Here is a 21,806-nt window from a genome sequence, read left to right on the forward strand (position 1 = left end):
TAATTGTGACTGCCTGTATTGTAGCAAAATGTAGCAATATTAGGTTTTAGAGGAGTTTTGACAACTTTGGAGCTTGGTGCCACTGCACCTGCTGCGCCACTCAAATCATGACCCTGTTGTCTGCAAGGTAAGTGCACTTGTGGCTGTCTGTTTAGTAGTAAAATATAGCCATATTAGGTGTTTAGTAGGGTACCTAGAGCTTTTCGTCCTGGTGTCACTGCACCTGCTGCACCATTGAAATCATGACTGCCTGTTTAGTTTAACATTTTAGCAATAATCTGGCTTTAGTGGGGTCCCTAGAACTTTTCGCCCCAATGCCACTGCACCTGCTGCACCATTCAAATCTGACCCTAGTGCCTAGAAGATAACTGCACTTGTAACTGCCTGTTTAGTTCTAAAATATAGCAATATTTGGTATTTAGTGGAGTTATGACAACTTTTGGCCCTGATGCTATTGCACCTGCTGCACCATTTAAATCAAGCTCCTTTTAACTGCAGATAACTGTAATTGTGACTGCCTGTATAGTAGTAAAATGTAGCAATATTAGGTGTTTAGAGGAGTTTTGACAACTTTTGGGCTTGGTGCCACTGCACCTGCTGCACCACTCAAATCATGACCTTGTTGTTTGCAAGGTAAGTGCACTTGTGGCAGCCTGTTTAGTAGTAAAATATAGCATAGCTCTTGTATATTAACTTTATTTTTAACGTGCAATGTTTATTACAACATGTAGGATTTGATCATAATGACCAAACAGATTAAGTTGAAAAAATCTATCCGATAATGCCTATAAAGTGCCAAAAAACGTACTGAGGAATGAATAGGAAATGAGACAAATGTTCCCTGGGCTTAAGCATCTGCTTTACACAACTAAGTCATAAAAAGCAAGCATTCCAGAATACTGTTAGAAGCTGTCTGCTATTTTCATGGGAAGAGATCTTACTATTACAGTGAGTGCAGCTTAAACAGTGTGAACAGCTTTAGTAGAAGTATCGTAAATGCGCGCAGCCAGGGGAAGTAAACAAAAAAAAGTTCCACACAAAAGTGAATCTATACCGTAATTCGGTAGCAGAAACTTGTAAGAACTTCCTTTCAAGATATATTAAATACAGGAGATTTCACTAGCACAGCACAAGCGCTGGGCAGGTGAAACCTAAAAAGAACTTGTGAGAATCAGCATCTATTTGATTTCCGGGATTTAGAGCAATGGTTGCAGGAGCATAATAATAATGATTCAAATGAAAATCGGAGTGCAGAGGTGAACCGTGGAACTATAAAATCATTTGTAAAGGTAGCGTTGATGTGGTTAAATTGAAAACTGAATTGGATGAAATGTGGTTAAATTGAAAACTGAATTGGATCAAATGATAAGTAGGAGTTGTAGCTTAATCAAACAGATATCTACCAATAGAATGAACTGTTATTCATGAGTAGAGTTGTCACTAGGAGAGCGAGACAGGCTCATGAGAAATTATCTTATTTGGCTCAGAGATATGATGTTAATATAGAATGAACAAAGGTTTAACAGAATAATCATAGACAAGCATTTAACGACAGTCTACAAGCAGTAATATAGAAAATGACACCTTATATTGTTAGCACACATATGTGAGTGACGCCATATGAAAGAATCATACAGACGCAAACTGAGCAAGTGTGAAGGTAAGGCTTGGGTGTAAGGGACAAAATATAGATAAGTAAAAGTAAATAAATAACAGATGCTAATCAAGACTGTGTGAAGATAATATCCAAAGGCAGGGATACAATTGTTTTGCCTTCGAAACGCAGAGTTTGATATGCAAAATAAATACATTACTGTTTTATAAGTCATCTAAATGCTACAATTCCTTTACCACTGCTCAGAATGCTTTTAAACAACCACAGCCCTAAATTGTACTCCTGGTACATGGAACAATTATAAGGATTCCCATGGCCGTGTAATCTTTCCAGTACAATATCAATCTAATTGGAGATTACGTTCACAAAACGTTAATTACACATTGACGAATTAGAACCAGACAAACAGAAGTAAGCAAAACCCCTCCAGTGTGAAACGCCACGGAAAGGTATGCAGATTCCTCAGTTGGGGGCCCGTTGCAGGCCCCCAGGATGTTGGGGGGCACATGGGGTGTACCTATGGTACCCTCCTGCATTTTAATGGGTGACTTGGCAGACACTGCGCGGTGCCTGCCACGTTGTGCATGCAAATGCATAGATGCCTTTTTTGCATTGCGGCAGGTGCTGTTGACAGCACAGCCCGCCGCAATGCAAAAAATGCAGAATGTGCCTGCCAATGTGGTGGGCGCATCCTAATTGTACATGTGGACAGCCTCACACATAGCTGATGGTCCCATTTCTCGGGGCGATGGCTGGCGGACAAAGTCTGCCCGCCATCGTAATAGACCCCTTACTGTGGCATAGGTGGACGGTGTGGCCCCATCTTAATGTTGCCCTGAAAAGTTCAGATAGTCATGAGTGTTACAGCCTTAAAGGTGAGATTCAGTTTTGTTTGGGGGCTTATATTTGGCGTTTTTTGTTAAGGTTGGTGCTGTGGAAGTTACTGGACATGTTCTGGACTGGTGTTGCTGAGTCATGCTTTCAGACTTGCAGTTTCCGGCGGTAGAACAGAGCATAAGCCTTGGCCTGTTTGCCTGGGTGCGATTGCGTGCGGTTGGCACACGTGTGCTCGTTGGCATTTACACAGACATGTACAAATGTGGGCGGTATCAGTGTTTCCAGGATATTCTTTATTCTCTGGTGTCTGAATGAGGTGTGAATGAACAATTCGTAGATTCAGTTGGTGACACGGAGATATGTGTTCCAGAACTTGGTTGTATGTGGTGTTGTGCCTTACACCTTGCTTTCATCGTAGCTATACATAGGGTGTGAAATCCAATGACAAGAAAAAATGTTTGCTAAGTTGCGCAACATTTTTCTATGAAGAGCGCAGTGCACTTTGACGAGATCAGTGGTGAGGCGTATGTTTTGCACACTGTTTTAGGCAACCAGTAGTTATGATACTGAGATGTGTTGACCACCAAGGTGGAGCTCAATTTCCATACATTGCATTTGTTTCACTGTTCATGTAGTCAATCTGTGTTTCCACTTTGTGGCAGAAGACTGCTGAGTACTGCGTTTTTGCATAGCAACGAAAAAGAGCAGAGAAACAGGATCTGGTGTTAGCCTAAGGGCAATCAGTCAGCTATTTGTGGTTATTGGCTAAGTTCACTGTGAGTGATGGCTGTCTGTTTTCTTACAAGGAGCAGATACAAAAACAAAGTAGCTCCCCTTAGTGCCACAGTTTACTATGGCGATGGATGCATTTTTGCCCTTAACCAATTTTCTTTTTAGATTGGCGAGAGCCCAGCAGCTTCCCAACGGTAAAGTTTTGCAAAAAACACTCCAGAACAAAACAAGAATTGCTAAAATACTGGTAGCCAACACCATACCTATTGGCTTTGCCAATGCTTGCTTTTTTGGCATTGGTAGATCATGTTATTTATGGGCCACCATTACTCCTCTGCTCCTGGTAGCAGTTGAAGGCAGAGTCAGATGATTTTAAGGACAATACATTTAATAAAATTATAGATGGTGAAAAAGTGAATAATGAGAATGTTTTTCTCTCTCGTTGTTAATTTGATATCACTTAGAACCCCTCAGTGAAAAACATCCTCGTTTTTCAATTTTAACCATTAATAATTGTATGTGTTACATATGGCTCTCATAGAGAGCCATTATCATGAATAACTGGATTCTAAATCCAATAATTACCTACTATGATGCAGCAACATTGGGTAACAAATGTTCATACCCACTGTAGCTATGTTTTTAAGCAATTCCAGGCTGCTCTGGCTGGGCTCTGTGAGAACCTAGGACAGGGAATGTGAGGCACAGTATGGAGTGGGTGGCAGGAGGCCAGCTATTTCTTTTATATTTGAGAATGAGAGGAGGCTCAGGGACAGATTTACTATGATTTACTATGTTCTCACTCAGCAAAGTGCAGCAACCATAAATGTTGAGCTGCATGAGGAGAGAGCAGGAGAGTGCCACATTTACTGAAATATGGCACTCTCCTCCCCTCTCCCTAGTGCCGGTGCTGAAATGAGCTGCCCTACACCATGGAAAAACTATTGCGCCACGGTGCAAGGGTGTCTCTGTGAGTCCAGCATAGGTTTTGTACTCGAAGGGCATCCTTCCAGTACAAAATACCATGCATAGACTAACTTCAACTCTTTTCTGACGAGTGTTCTGTAAAGTGCAGCACATGTGCAAAGTCGGAAAAGGAACTAGAAATTAAAACATTTCTCCTTCCTTGTGCCTACTTTAAAAGGGCACAGTTTTCGAATGCTAAACTCTATCTATGTTGTTTAGCAAATTGAGTTTAGCGTCAGAAACCATGGGTGGTTGCATGAGGATGCCCATGCTCTGCTCATGGTATGCCTCTTTGGCGCTAAGTAATGCAAAGCAGCACTATGCACCGCTTTGCGTTACTTTCACGATATTTTCAGCACTTTTAGCACTGGGAAGTAAATCCCCCCCAAAAAAAGATTTTGCGCTGATTTGCGTCACTTATGTGATGCAAACACGGCATAAAATCTTGGTAAATATCCCCCTCAATGTTATCTATAGCTCCACTGTTATTCCTCTGCCTTTATATAGCAGTTGAAGCCGGGGCGGATGATTTTTGGGTCCATATATGATGTAAAATTATAGAAGATTAAAAAGAGAATTACAAGTATTTTTTTTCCTTCCAGGTTCTGAGTGACATGGATAACGTGAGCCTAACAATCTTTGTCTATTCAATGAAAAATTCTCCTCATCATTCACTGTTACCCACCTGTAATCCTTTATGTTATGTATAGCTTCTGGCATGAAGTCCAGATTCTAAATCGGGTAATTCACTACAATGATGTAGTAACGGTGGAAAACTATTGCTTTGTCATGAAGGAATTCCAGGTTGCTCTGACAAGGCATTTAGGACAGGGAGGAAAAGTCATCTTATGTATGGCTTTTCCATTACTCCTCTGCCTCAAAAAGCAGGGGCAGATGCGTGTGGTGGGCCTCGGGGTTCTGAGTAACATCTTAGACCATGTGAGGTTTACGCCCATTGGCTTTTAGATGTCACTAGATGTCACTACAAATCCCTGGGTGAAAAACACCCATGTTATTCACTATTACTTCTCGATAATTCTGTATATTAAAATAACTGCTTGGTCTTACAACTTAGGGGTCTATTACAACCGCCAGTGCATCATGAAATGGGACCGTCCGCTATGTGTGCGGCGGTCCTGCATACACAATTAGGACGCGCCTTTCACACTGGCAGGCACATCCCGCATTTTTTACATTGCGGCGGGCGGTGCTGTCTGCAGCACTAGCCACAATGCCAAAAAGGCATGTGCATTTGCATGCGTAACGTGGCAGGCCTTGCGCGGTGCCTGCCATGTTGTGCATGTAAATCCCCCATGTGCCCCCACCACCCCCCAACATCCTGGGGACCCACAACGGCCCCCTCCAACTGCAAAAAACGCATGCCTTTTGCTGCCACGGAAAGGCTGCTTACCCCATGCATTGTAATATGGACGGCAATGTATAGCAGACACCACCACCATATTCAACTCTCCCCGCCATCCTATTAAGATGACGGGGGAAATTGGAGGTGGGCGGGAGATAATGTCGGGCGGATCGTCGCAGCCATGCGGGAGGTGGCGATCTGCCTGACATTGTAAAAGACCCCTTAGTTTCTAACCAAGCTAAATACACAACAATGAATATAAGATCTTAACCAATTATTTAGATTACCATACATATTTGTTATTTTTCAAATCATGTGCACAAGTCTACTCCTGAGAGAACAATGCTAACAACTGTACCTCTCAGCCATAGAGGTGATGTTTTATTGCCTTGTGGAATTTGCATAACCTTAACACATGGTATTTTTTTGTATGGGCTAACCAAATGATTTTTTATATTAGGACCACACCCAAACAGTGAAATTCATACACCTCTTTAATTTTCTACTACTAACGTAACAGTTGTGTGTAGCAGATTTTTCCAAAGCTCATTGTTGCAGTTTTTTTAGATCTCGCCTAGGCAGCGCTCATTCACTGCTCTAGGAGATGACCTTTTGGAATTGGTCAGCTCTTTTCAAGGACTCGTGCTTGTGGTGGCATCCACCTTGCGGGAGCGAGCAGCGGCGCGCAGGGGCCATCTGTGTCCAATTAGCGTGCCCACGCGCGCATCTGCTCGCTTCCGCAAGGTGGATGCCGCCACAAGCACAAGCGCTTGGAAAGAGCTGACCGGGCCATCTGTTTATTCAGGTTCTTGTACTTTGGCGGAAGGTGCAGAGGAAAACGAAGATTTCAGTTACAGAGAAGGAATGCTCCAAAGCGAAAGCTGGAGGCTGCATCGGAAGCTTTACGCTGCTAGCATCGCGTTCCCTGCGCTGTCCCCGGCGTGTCCCTCTACTGGTGCAGCCCGGATGCCAATCCCCTGGCACAGCCAGCCTGTAATGCCCACTTTAAATACTTGGCAATAAGATGGAAAAAATATCAACACATCTTCCCCTTCATTTATCGCAGCCTACTGTCTTTCTTCCTCACAAGCTCTCATTCTCTCTTCCTCCCACACTCCCATTATCTCTTTCTTACGGACACTCAGTCTCTCTTCTTTGCAGACTCTCATTCTCGCTTCATCATGGGCACTCAGGCAATGCCTTCCTTGCAGACTGCTCTCATTCTCTCCTCGCAGACTCTCATTCCCTCCTCGCAGACTCTCATTCCCCCTTCCCCAAGGGCTCTCAGTCCCTCTTCATTACATACTCCCACACTAGTTACCTCTTTATTCTTCCCTCGCTCTTTCCTTCCTCTCATTCTCATCCTTTCTCCTCCTTTCGCGGAAACAACCCAACTTTCTTCTCGTCACTGCGTCTCCACGTTTACCATCTACTACTCTTTTCCCTGTCTCTTCCTGTCTCTTCCTGATCCAAAGACCCTCTTACTCACACCGTCTCCTCACTCACCACATACTGTCCTCTCCTCATCCTCTAGCCTCCAGCCCTTGGGTGCTTACCCTCTCCGACCACATGTCACTCAATCGCTGGGCTCAGATCGTCACAGACTCCTCTCCCTGCACTCATGATTCCATCCCCTCACTCTGCCCTTCACTCTCGACAGCGCCTCTCTCTGTTACAGGGGCCACACTTCATCCCAGGGGCCCTATTACTTGCTCTCACATAACCACAGACCATCGAATCCTCATATAAGCTCTGGTTCGCATCTCTTTTCGTTACTTCTCTCCAACCATCACAGGTGATTCCCGCTCTCCCTCCTGCTACAACAAAAGCAAAAGTCTTATTGTTAGCAATACTACCGGGATCCTCACTTAAATTGTGGCTTCTTCTACACTTAAACAAGTTATGTAATCCTGGACAAAGCATCATATGTACATTACCACCCCCCTTCTTCTTTTACTAACTGGGAACACTTAGAAACTGTTAGTAGTAAGGAATATTTAATAAGACTATTGCCAGAATTTATTGAAAAAGATACAATTAAAAGTACAAAAACAGTTATTATAGCCATATATTTCCTTACTCATCTTGCTTTCACTTGTCTAAATAGAAACAAAAATATCTAAATGTATCAATAAATTCTGATTTAACAGTTAGGGTGAAATATATAAAAAAATAGCAAGCATTCCCAAAGACAATAGGCTCTGGTTGGAAAGCACCAAGATACTGTATTTCATTGTCTATTGGCTGCTGCACATCCTCATTTTTTGCTTGTGAAAATTTTGTTTTACCTAAAACGAGCATGATATTCATTTAGCTCTTAAATTAACAATTAATGTAATTTATGTTTACTCTGATGAGTGATTGGTTTGAGGACCACCTTTTCTATACCGAACTGTACCCAGGTCCACAAACTTGCATTGGGTTTACCCCTTACCTGTAGTGGCATGATTGGACTATCAACCCAATGCTAAAGAACTGTTTGTCTTTATAATACATATAATAACACACTGGGGGGGGAGGGTAGCCTTTAATTGATAGAATGCCGTCCCTTCTAATTGAGACAAATCCCTCTTTTTCCCTCCAGTTTAATTTAATTGTTCCACTGTAACATGTGTAGATCTTAATTGATTTCTGATGTATTAAATTCAGCATTTGATTGTAATATTCAAATGAGTTCAGTTTCTATCTTCATCAATACTCAAATCTGGCTTAGCTGAAACAACTTGTCAGAATTTCAGCAAATTATTTTTATAAAAAGCCTATAGATATCCTTCCAGTAAGATTGTAGGTATGATGGCTTCTTTTCTCCTAATCATTATATATCCTTTTTACATTCTTCTTAATTTTATGGGAAAATATGCTCTAAAATAGTTTTAGTTACCTTCCATGAAATATGTTTATGCCATCACTTTTATATTTGCTAGGGGTATGTCTTTTTTTCCAGACATATTTATATATATATTCACAGAAAAAACCATAGGTTATAGTGGATATATAGTTAGGAATTTGCATTTACAAAACCTTGAAAATTCAATGAAAAAACCATAGGTTATAGGCCATATATAGTTAGGAATTAGCATTTACAAAACCTTATTTTACTCGCATAAAACCATTGAAATTCCATATATAGTTAGAAGCGCTAACTATATATCGCGCACCCGCAATCCACTGCTGATGATGTCACATATTACATCATTCATGACATGGTCAGTGACATAACTGATGACATCACTGATGACATCTCAAATGACATCACTGATGACATCACTGATCACAACATCCAGTGATTGTATGTGTCAGTAAAGTTTAAATATGTTTCACATATTGAAGAATGAGTGGATGTATAAGTGTCTGGATGAAGAATTTAGTAGGTGCATGACTGACTGTATGAGTGAGTGATTAAATGTGTCTCACTGAGTACATGGGTTAGTGACTAAACTGTCTTAATTCGTGCATCAGTATGTTTGTTGTTGTGTAAGCTGCTGCATGTGTTGATCAGTAGCTATAAGAGTGGCCATATGGGTTATTGATTGGTTGCCCAAGTATTTGAATGGGAGGCTGAGTGTGTGTGTGGGTGGCTGGGAGGTGCGTGACTCTGTGCATAGATGTGTAAGCAGTTGATTCACTAGGAGTATGAGTTCAAGAGTGCATGTGGAAACAGCTATATGGGCGGTTGACTGTGCATGGGTGTGTTGGTGAGTGAATGGATTTCTCATTGCTACATGTGCAAGTAAGTACGTATGTAAAACACAATACATGTGAGAGTTGAGATATATAAATAACTGAACATAAGAGCCAGTGAATGTGTGAGTGGCTGTATCGATCACTGTGAGCTTGTATCAGGGATTATATAAGAGAGTAAATATGTGTTATTATATGTTTGAATAAGTAAGATGTGTATAACTGTATAGTTGAGGAAATGGAGGTGTGATTGATTCTTTGCATGACTGACTAGGTGTGTGAGTAACTCCATGGATGAGTGACAGTCTGTGAGTGTCTGTTTATACTGAGTGTATGTAAGGTTATATTAGAGTCTGAAGAGGTTCATTGTATTATCACATGAGTGATGTGATCAGTGATGACAAATGAGATGTCATCAGTGATGTCATTTGAGTTGTCATCAGTGATGTCATCAGTGATGTCATTTGAGATGTCATCATTGATATCATTTGAGTTGTCATCAGTGATGTCATTTGAGATGTCATCAGTGATGTCATCAGTGATGTCACTGACCATGTCATGAATGATGTAATATGTGACATCATCAGCAGTGGATTGCGGGTGCGCGATATATAGTTAGCGCTTCTAACTATATATGGAATTTCAATGGTTTTATGCGAGTAAAATAAGGTTTTGTAAATGCTAATTCCTAACTATATATGGCCTATAACCTATGGTTTTTTCATTGAATTTTCAAGGTTTTGTAAATGCAAATTCCTAACTATATATCCACTATAACCTATGGTTTTTTCTGTGAATTTCATTCGTTTTTTAATAGCAAATATGAAAAGCTTTAAAATGTCAAGTACGTGATAGATAAAAACATTTTCGTATTTATGCACGCTGATGTGCTTTGAACGCTGCACCCCCCCCCTCCCCTCTTTTGCCTTAGTAGTACTCTCTCTTTGCAGATACTGAAGGGTAGTTAACGCAGGCCTTTACCCCCGTTGTAATCCGTCGTGCCTCCTTGTCTCTCCATTTGATTGATTGTTGTCCAAGCATTTACTGTTTTAGAATTGGTTCTCTTTGGATCATTCTCTATTTACAAACAAGCACAAAGTCGCAATACTCTGTTTAGTCTTTGCAGATAGTGAAAAATCGTGTAAAAAAATAAAAGTAATCGAGCAAAATCAGTAGGCCACTAATTGGATCTCTTTTTGACCTCGCTAAAATAGAAATATTAGGAACAACCCTTCTTGAGAAATACGAAAATAGTGAGATGAACTGAGCTCCACACCATGAGGGCTGCAAGACAGCTCGGCTCCATCACCCATCCCGCACAAAATAACGACAAACCCTATGCAAATATTAAAAATATAGACAACACACCAGCAAAGAAACAGGGTAAAACATTTTATTAAAAAACTATTTACATAACGTTGGTTTATAAGATGATGTCAGTAGTGGACCGATGTGTGAATAGATCGAAAACAGCACAAGGCTCCAAGATCCGGATAGCAAGCTCCTGGATGTTGGGTGCCATAGTTTAGAGTTCTGAATTTCAGCCTTTTTCAATGCCTGTGCTTTGTTGAATCAAAATGGCGGCTTGACACAAAGCTGACTCAAGCGTTGTTACTGATGCTATGCAGACCAAAACTGGTTTTCAGTTTGTACATTTTTCTAGATTTTTCAATCCAAGTTTGGTTGACTTTGTAGAACGATGGCTTCAGATTTTCAACATACGGTGTGGTGGCGCTGACTGGGAGGGGGCGCTTCGCTCCTGCCCCCTCCCCAAGTAAGATTTTCATACGTGGAAGTACGTTAATGGTTTTGGTCCCTGAGATGCTTCGATGTCACTACCATTCTCAAATAGCATAAGTTCTGGATGTTGGGTGCCATAGTTAAGAGTTCTGAGCAGTGCTTGTAACACTGTCTGAAGCTTATTTCCACCTACTGCAGCTTCACTATTCTCAAAGTAAGTGAGTGTCGTTTGTGGACCTGACTGCATTAGAAAACAATGTGATATGTTACCTTCCTAAACAGCTTGACGGAGGCCCCTGAGGGGCGGTGTGATGGCCATGGACTCGGAGAAGACGCTTGGCTCCGACACCCTCCCCAAGTCTTATAGCACTGGTGTAGCCTGAGATCGCCCCCGACATAGGCGGCCGGCTCCCGGGGTCCGGCGGAACTTTTTGCCTTTTGATGACTCTTCAATTCTGGACCTTGTCCCACAATCCGTTTGACCTGAAGACAAGCTGTAGTGGGGCGCCCCTTTATCGTTTTAGTTGCCATTCCGCCCGCTTTTGCTACACTGTGCCTCTTCCGCCATTCAGCTGTTTACCGCCCGCTCTTGCGACTACAGCGTCTCGCTCACCATGTAGTTGAGATGCGCCCGCTCTTGCGGTGCAGCGATAGGCGGCTGCCACAGGAATCTCAAAATGGCGGCCGGCTCTTCGGTTTTGGGCCTGGTCCACTAAAATGGCCCTGGGACACCTTGGAACTCGGACGCTTGTCTGCTAGGGCTTGGGTCCCATTCTCTAAAAGCGTCCCCTCAGCCGTGAAGATTCTACAAAAGTCTTGGGGGCCTCCGACTCCCGCAGGCTTCTGGTGGGGAGCGGCTGCCATGATTGCTCGTGGAATGGCCACGACGGAGCTACGAGATGGTAGTGGTCTCATGCTGACGCCAGCTTTAGTCTGAAACATCCAGAAACACTGTAGACTACCAATTCGATCAGTTCCGGTAGCGCCCCAACATGACCCGGAAGAGAAGAACTTGCCCTCCCCTCTTTGACTGATGGTTCTTGTTGCCTGTCCCCTCTGTTGTCATTTAACAGAACTTTTTGGACTGCTGAAAGGGGTTGTGTTCTGAACGCTGGTTGGTGGAGACATTTAGACTATATTCTTGACCTACGTTGTCGCGTAATGCGTTTTATGACACGCCGCGTTAGCGCACCCGGAAGTGATCCGAGGCGCGGCGCGCAGCGCGTAACGTAAGCATAACAGGTCATGTGACTTGTTAATAAAACTTTTCATTGGTTCATTTTACTTTTGTTAATTTAATGATGAAAAGCTTGGTCATATGACCTAAAAATTACGCTTTTTATTATTTTCGAACAATATTTTTTTTTCAAACATATGTTATAATATTCCAGGCTAATGTACTTTCCCGGAAAATTTACAACTGTCTTGCAAGTAAAATATATTCCTTTTTCGAGAAAAAGGGCGTTTCTTCCTTCCATGACGGAGCCCTTGAGTAAAAGAGATTCGGCCTGCTGTCTTAGTCGCCGATACGCCTGATTATCAGATTCTTATCGATCACTTTATGTTGCAGACATGAAAAACACAACTGCCCTTGACCATTTATCTTTACTGCGTTCCTACATATTATACCTTTTATCCGTCATGTAATTGGACTGCTTTATTTCACTTGCCTTTTACTGATTCGAAAACAGTCACTAAAAGTAAAAACTTTACAAATGAAAATACTACTACCGTGTTTTGTTTTAAAAACCTTTATTGTGAAAATGTCAGTATACAAATACGGGCCTATAACCACGTGGGCCGGCCACGGAGCAAACTGAAATCGTATATGATGAGGAGACATTTACACTGTAGAAGAACGTAACGAGCGGGCCATTAGGTGACAAGAACAAAGGTGTCTAACAGTTGCGGAATCGGTGGACGTACATTTTGTAATTAAAATACGACAGGGCCACTTACAATAACATTTTCTAGATATACATTTGCGGGCAAAGAGTTACGAGTCCCATTTATACCGGCGCCATTTTGGGCGAGGCCGGGCAGGTCCAAGATATAGTCAAAATGTCTCCACCAACCATCGGCCAGACCAGAACCCCTTTCGGCCCTTTATGCTACAAGATGGTGTCTTCCATTCAGAAAATATTGGTGGCAGCATTTTGAAAGGAAACAGAAACAGCCGTTCTCCTAGTGAGTTTCACATTGTTACATTTAGGAAGAATGTTGAAGAGTAGTATGTGGAAAATCTGAAGCCATTTTTCTACAAACTCTCAATCAGACTTGGATGGAAAAAAAAACCTGAAGAATGTACAAACTGAAAACCAATTTTTGTCTGTATAGCACCAACAGTAACGCTTGAGTCAGCTTTGTGTCAAGCCGCCATTTTCATTCAATCAATAGCGTCCCCCTGCACACATTCAGGGACCTGGTCGTGTCTTCAGATGAAACGCATTGTAGGAAAAGAAGCAGAAAGGAAAAGGAAAAAAGTTCCGCCGGACCTAGTGAAGCTGCAGCAGGTGCAAATAAGCTTCAGACAGTCTTACAAGCACTGCTCAGAACTCTCAACTGAGGCACTCAACATCCAGGACTTGCCATTCGGATCTTGGCGCCTTGTATTTTTGTTTTGTTTTTGATGGAGGGGAAACAACAAAAAACAGGCATTCAAAAAGGCTCAACAGTGCAGGGCGCCTTGTGCTGGTTCCGACCTATTCACACATCGGTCCACTACTGACATCACCTCATAAACCAACGGGGCACCCCACGCCGACTTTCGGCGCAGCATTGTAGGATGGCCACACCAGTGCGGCAATTTGCTGGACACCACCTCGGTGCCATCCAGATCTCGGCGCGTTCATTCAATCAATAGCGTCCCCCTGCACACATTCAGGGACCTGGTCGTGTCTTCAGATGAAACGCATTGTAGGAAAAGAAGCAGAAAGGAAAAGGCAAAAAGTTCCGCCGGACCTAGTGAAGCTGCAGCAGGTGCAAATAAGCTTCAGACAGTCTTACAAGCACTGCTCAGAAATCTCAACTGAGGCACTCAACATCCAGGACTTGCCATTCGGATCTTGGTGCCTTGTGCTGGTTCCGACCTATTCACACATCGGTCCACTACTGACATCACCTCATAAGCCAACGGGGCACCCCACGCCGACTTTCGGCGCAGCATTGTAGGATGGCCACACCAGTGCGGCAACTTGCTGGACACAACATCGGGGCCATCCAGATCTCGGCGCGTTCGACTCACTGTACCGCAACAGTGACCGCAACTCAGCTGGACACGCCGTCTTTCGGCGCAGCATTGTAGGATGCCACACCAGTGCGGCAATTTGCTGGACACCACCTCGGTGCCATCCGGATCTCGGCGCGTTCGAGTCACTGTACCGCAACAGTGACCGCAATTCAGCTGGACACGCCGTCTTTCGGCGCAGCATTGTAGGATGGCCACACCAGTGCGGCAATTTGCTGGACACCACCTCGGTGCCATCCGGATCTCGGCGCGTTCGAGTCACTGTACCGCAACAGTGACCGCAATTCAGCTGGACACCCCGTCTTTCGGCGCAGCATTGTAGGATGGCCACACCAGTGCGGCAATTAGCTGGACACCACCTCGGTACCATCCGGATCTCGGCCCGTTGTGCTGCCTTCGGCCTATTCGCACATCGGTCCGCTACTGACGCCGCCTCACGTGCCAACGGATTTTCTACGCTTTTTGTAGCCCTATGCCGCATAACAGGTCATGTGACTTGTTTATAAAACTTTTCATTGGTTCATTTTACTTTTGGTTTCCTAAAGATGGAAGGCTTGGTCATATGACCTAAAAATAACACTTTTCATTGGTTTAGAACATTTTTTTTCCCCAAACGATGAAAGCCCCACCTTGTTTCTGGATCATTCAGACTGAAGCTGGCGTCAGCATGAGAGCACCACCATCTCGTGGCTCCGTCGTGGTCATTCCGCGAGCAATCATGGCAGCCGCTCCCCACCGGAAGCCTGCGGGAGTCGGGGGCCCCCAAGACTATTATACAATCTTCACGGCTGAGGGGACGCTTTTCGAGAATGGAACCCAAGCCCTAGCAGGCAAGCGTCCGAGTTCCAAAGTGTCCCAGGACCATTTCAGTGGACCAGGCCTAAAACCGAGGAGCTGTCCGCCATTTTAAGAGCCATGTGGCAGCCGCCTATCGCTGCACTGCAAGAGTGGGAGCAACTCAACAACATGGTGAGCGAGACGCTGTGGCCGCAAGAGCGAGCGCAACTCAGCTAGATGGCCGCCACCTGGGGAGGCCCGTTCACGCCGGCTCCCCCACGCCCCCCCCCCCGGGCCGCCGCACGCCAATTTTCGGAGCAGCATTGTAGGATACCAAAACCAGTGCGGCAGTTTACTGGACATCACCTGGGTGCCTGTCGTACATGTTGTGTCAGCCATGTGACACTGGACACAGACCGCTACTGACGAGGCCTCCCCCCGCACCACCCGGGACGCCCCACGCTGTTTTTCTGTGCTGCATTGTAGGATCCCTAAACCAGTGCGGCACCCAGGCGACATCACCTGGGTGCCGTCCAGAACTCTGCACGTTGTGCTGCCTTGGGACTATTCGCACAACAGACCGCTACTGACGAGGCCTCCCCCCGCCCCACCCGGGACGCCCCACGCCAATTTTCGGAGCAGCATTGTAGGATCCCTAAACCAGTGCGGCACCCAGGCGACATCACCTGGGTGCCGTCCAGAACTCTGCACGTTGTGCTGCCTTGGGACTATTCGCACAAAAGACAGCTTCTAACCATTGTTGCTTTTTGTATTGAGAAATGTTTAAATGTTTTTAGTTTTTGTTCCGTTCGTTAAAGTTAGTAGTTAATAAAGTTTTATAACCTTATTTTGTTGGAGTGTTATCTATTTTTTTAAAAACGGGTGAATGGGGCCTTGAATCGGGTTATTGTCATGTGTGGGCTTTGGAAGTGTGCTGCTGCAGGATCGGACATTTCAAACTCAAATGCACGTTCTTTTTCTTACCTGTCCGAAGCATGGAGCGCAATAGCAGGCAGAGAAAGGGTGATGCACGTGTTGAACACTACCTGACCTGGCAAGTTGCTGGCAGTGCCCCCCCGCCCGCTCCTGAAAGAGGGCACACACACACCGCCGCCCCGAGTACTTCACAAATCTTTAAAAGACCATGCGCTTGTTCATGAGGCTTAAATGGTTTATCACCTCTTCTAGAACCCCTGCATCGACCCTCTGACGTTTCATGGAAAAATTACCATGTAACACAATACCAAGCCCTGTCAGCTGAAACCCCCAAGGAATCGTGGGGCATATTATCAAGGGGGTTTATCTCCGCTTTTTTGGCTTTAAAAACCATGAAAGCGGAGATAAAATTATTTCCCTATTATCAAGCTGTCGCTAACACCAGTTAGTGACAGCTAAAAGGAGATAGCGACCATCTTGGGCCCCGCTTTGCATGTCAGTGATACTTATCACTAATGACATGCAAAGTGGCGTGCCAAGATGTTAGCGACTGGAAACAGTCCCTAACATCGCTACCTTCTATTACCAACTTTTGGAGATATTCGCGCTAAGCGCAAATATCTCCAAAATCTAACACCTGCCCTGAGCAGTTCTTAGCCATGTTATCCAATGGGAGGTGGATAACATGGCTAAGAGCATTAGGTCGATAATACATGAATATCGCTGACTTTTCTGCGATAATAGCAAGGTTTATCTGCGATAAAAATCGCCGATGTGCGGCGATAATTTTTGTCTCTAAACAAGTTAGAGACAAAAATTATCGCTAGTTGTTCGTAATATGCCCCCGGGTTTTTGCTTGCAGAAATCGGGAGGCGGGAGACTAGCACTGAAATCAGTACTCACACGCCTGAATCAGGAGGATTGGCATGTCTGAATTCTCTACAGCTGGGGCCATAAACTACATCCGCAGGGTTAGGTGATAGCCTGGGACCAGCCTGGCATCTAAAATGGCTGCCGTGCACGACAAAATTGTGGCATTCGAAAAAAGGCAAGATGGCGCAGCCGCTGGAAGAGATGTATCAACATATATCAGCCTCCTCAGCCACCCTCAGGAAACATAGGGGATTAGGATACGTCTCCCGCACCCCCTTATACCTAGTACTTTAATTAACGAAGCACAAAATGGCGAATTCCCGTTTCGCTACCAGTTTGCGGCCCAGTTCGCGGCCCGTGAAGCGCTTCTACCGTGAAAAATCATTTTTTTTTTATTTTCCCCACGGGACCCTTTAATAACCCCAACAACATTCCTAGGGGGTCAAGAGGGGGATACCTTGCCCCCTTTCATTAAATTCCCCCTTAGTTTTTTACCTTTTCTTCTCTCTCGATCCTACCGAGAGACAAGATGGCGGCCGCTCCGGACTGTCACGCAGCAAAAAAAAAAAAAAAGCTCACGCACAGCCGCTGGAAGAGATGTATCAACATATATCAGCCTCCTCACCCACCCTCAGGAAACATAGGGGATTAGGATACGTCTCCCGCACCCACTTATAACTAGTAATTTAATTTACGAAGCACAAAATGGCGAATTCCCGTTTCGCTACCAGTTCGCGGCCGCGCTTCTACCGTGAAAAATCATTTTTTTTTTATTTTCCCCACGGGACCCTTTAATAACCCCAACAACATTCCTAGGGGGTCAAGAGGGGTCTACCTTGCCCCCTTTCATTAAATTCCCCCTTCGTTTTCCACCTCTTCTTCTCTCTCGATCCTACCGAGAGACAAGATGGCGTCCGCTCCGGACTGTTTAGAATGTTGACAGACACCGGAGAGCCAATCAGCTTTCTGCGCGCAAAGTTCCGATAAGCGAAAAGTAAGCGGACCGGATCGCTGCCCAGAGCGCTGTTACAGATATATATCTTGGTTTGAACGTTAATTTCTCAAAAACTACTGGAGCACATATATTGAGACCTAGCAAAGGCACATCGGGCTAACAGTCCCTACAATTTTGCCAAGTTTCGTGCAAATCCATTCAGCCGTTCGAGCTAAAAGTGAGTCCAACCGCCCTATGGAAAACTCAATGCAAAAAACGTGTTTTGGGACCCCCCTTTTTTCTCAGCCCCCCCTTGACGAAACCCCACCAAATTTTCAGGGGCTGCTCAGAAACAAAATGTGCCATTTTCCTGAAAATTTCAGCCGATTCCGTCCACAAACGCCAAAGTTATTAGACATAGAATTTTCAAAAGTTCCATAGAGAAAAAATCCTAACTATATATACCTACTGGCGATAGCCAGTAGGTTATATATATATATATATATATATATATATATATATATATATATATATATATATATATATATATATATATATATATATATATATATATATATATATATATATATATACATATATATATATATATATATATATATATATATTCAATGAAAAAACCATTGGTTTTAGGCCATATATAGTTAGGGATTTGCATTTAGAAAACCTTATTTTACTCGCATAAAACCATTGAAATTCCATATATAGTTATAAGCGCTAACTATATATCGCGCACCCGCAATCCACTGCTGATGATGTCACATATTACATCATTCATGACATGGTTAGTGACATCACTGATGACATCACTGATGACATCTCAAATGACATCACTGATGACATCACTGAAAACATCTCATTTGACATGACTGATAACATCACTGATGATATCATTCATGTGATAATACCATGAACCTCTTCAGACTCTAATATAACCTTAGATACAATCAGTGTAAACAGACAGTCACAGACTGTCACTCATCCATGGAGTTACTCACACACCTAGTCAGTTATGCCAAAAATCAATCACACTTCCATTTTCTCAACTATACAGTTATACACACCTTACTTATTCAAACATATACTAACACATATTTACTTTACTCTCTTATACAATCTCTGATACATGTTCACAATGATCCATACAGCCACTCACACATTCACTGGCTCTTATGCACAGTTATTTATAGATGTCAACTCTCACATGTACTGTGTTTTACATATGTACTTAATTTGACATGTAGCACTGAGATATCCATTCACTCACTAATACACTCATGCACAGTCAACCGCCCATACAGCTGTTTGCACATGCACTTTTGAATCTATACATATAGTGAATCAACTACTCACACATCTATGTACAGAGTCACACACCTTCCAGCCACCCATACACACACACTCAGTTTCCCATACAAATACTTGGACAACCAATCAATAACCCATACAGTTACTCATATAGCTACTGATCAACATATGCAGCACTTTGTAGAACAACAGATATAATGATGCACAAATTAAAACAGTTTAGTCACTAACCCATGCACTCAGTGAGACACATTTAATCACTCACTCAATCAGTCAGTCAGTCATGCACCTAGTAAATCCTTCATCCAGACACTTATATATCCACTCATTCTTCAATATGTAAAACATATTTTAACTTTACAGAAACATACAGTCACTGGATGTTGTAATCAGTGATGTCATCAGTGATGTCATTTGAGATGTCATCAGTGATGTCATCAGTGATGTCACTAACCATGTCATGAATGATGTAATATGTGACATCATCAGCAGTGGATTGCGGGTGCGCGATATATAGTTAGCGCTTATAACTATATATGGAATTTCAATGGTTTTATGCGAGTAAAATAAGGTTTTCTAAATGCAAATCCCTAACTATATATGGCCTAAAACCAATGGTTTTTTCATTGAATTTTCAAGGTTTTGTAAATGCAAATTCCTAACTATATATGGAGTATAACCTATGGTTTTTTCTGTGAATTTCAATGTTTTTTTAATAGCAAACATCAAAAGCTGTCAAATGTCAAGTACGTGATAGGTAAAAACGTTTTCGTGTTTATGCACGCTGATGTGCTTTGAACGCTGCCCCCCCCCCCACTCCCCTCTTTTCTTTTAGTAGTACTCTCTCTTTGCAGATAGTGAACGGTAGTTAACGCAGACCTTTACCCCTGTTGTAATCCGTCGTACCTGCTTGTCTCTCCATTTGATTGATTATTATCCAAGCATTTACTGTTTTACAATTGGTTCTCTTTGGATCATTCTCTATTTACAAACAAGCACAGTCGCAATACTCTGTTTAGTCTTTGCAAATAGTGAAAAATCGTGTAAAAAAATAAAAGTAATCGAGCAAAATCAGTAGACCACTAATTCGATCTCTTTTTAACCTCGGTAAAATACAAACATTAGGAATAACCCTTCATGAGAAATACGAAAATAGTGAAATGAATTGAGCTCCACACCATGAGGGCTGCAAAACAGCTCGACTCCGCCACCCACACCGCCCAAAATAACGGCAAACCCTATGGTTGGTGGAGACATTTTGACTATATTCTGCACCTGCATTGTCGCGTAATGCGTCATATGACGCGACGCGTTAGCGCACCCGGATGTGCTCCGGTGCGCAAGGCGCAGCTTCCCGGAAACGATCCAGAGCGCGCCGCGCAGCGCGTAACGTAAGCATAACAGGTCATGTGACTTGTTAATAAAACTTTTCATTGGTTCATTTTACTTTTCTTTTCCTAATTATGTAAGACTAGGTCATGTGACCTAAAATTAACACTTTTCATTGGATTAAAACATTTTTTTTCCCCAAACGATGAAAGCCCCACCTTGTTTCTGGATGTTTCAGACTGAAGCTGGCGTCACCATGAGAGCACCACCATCTCGTAGCTCCGTCGTGGCCATTCCGCAAGCAATCATGGCAGCCGCTCCCCACCGGAAGCCTGCGGGAGTCGGAGGCCCCCAAGACTTTTGTACAATCTTCAAGGCTGAGGGGACGCTTTCGAGAATGGAACCCAAGCCCTGGCAGACAAGCGTCCGAGTTCCAAGGTGTCCCAGGGCCATTTTACTGGACCAGGCCCAAATCCGAAGAGCCGGCCGCCATTTTAAGAGTCCTGTGGAAGCCGCCTACCGCTGCACCGCAAGAGTGGGAGCAACTCAACTACATGGTGAGCGAGACGCTGTAGCCGTAAGAGCGGGCGGTAAACAGCTGAATGGCGGATGAGGCACAGTGTAGCAAAAGCGGGCGGAATGGCGACTGAAACGATAAAGGGGCGCCCCACTACAGCAGACAAGCCTCCGCCATGTGCTTCAAAACTGCATATGTATCTCGTGATATCAAGGTTGGGCAACCAGTACAGAACAAGCAGTTACGAGTCCCATTTACACCGGCGCCATTTTGGGCGCGGCCGGGCAGGTCCAGGATCTACTGAAGCATAACAAATGAGGATGACGTCTCTGAAGCAGTTCACGAACAGCAGGACATAGCAAATAAACATGAACTCTCTAAAGCTGTTAACTCACTGCAGAACAAAACAAGTGAACCTGAAACCTCTGGAATAATTGTCGCTCAAAAGAACAACACACAAAACTCTGTAGAGCCTGAAGAAAAAAAAACAGAAGGGCACTGTAGTTTCAGACACACTTAACACTAATGACGAAACAAAGATATCGTCTGTTTATAAAGCAGTTATCATCTTGACAGAATTGACAAAGAAGTGTACAGACACCAATGCATCAGCATTCTCGGAGATAACATCTTAAGGAACAAAGAAAGACCTGTTCACTCTTGACACCCCAGGTGCTGTGTATATTGCACTATACTGCTGCATCGACAAAACGGGCAACCCTATTGATGTGGATTTTTCATTATTGATTATTGTAAAGAAATGGCGACTCCCCCCTTTAGCAGATTAGCTAAATGTTTCCGTAATTTAGGCATAAAAGTTATATTATTGTTGTTGTTGTTGTTATCGTTATAGTTCTGGTTAATTTCAAAAAATGGTTAAATATATTTACAGTTTTTGTTGCGTTCGTTATATTTAAATATTAATAAAGTTTT

The sequence above is a fragment of the Lissotriton vulgaris genome, chromosome 4_1, assembly GCF_964263255.1.
Source record: "Lissotriton vulgaris chromosome 4_1, aLisVul1.2, whole genome shotgun sequence".
NCBI lineage: Eukaryota > Metazoa > Chordata > Amphibia > Caudata > Salamandridae > Lissotriton > Lissotriton vulgaris.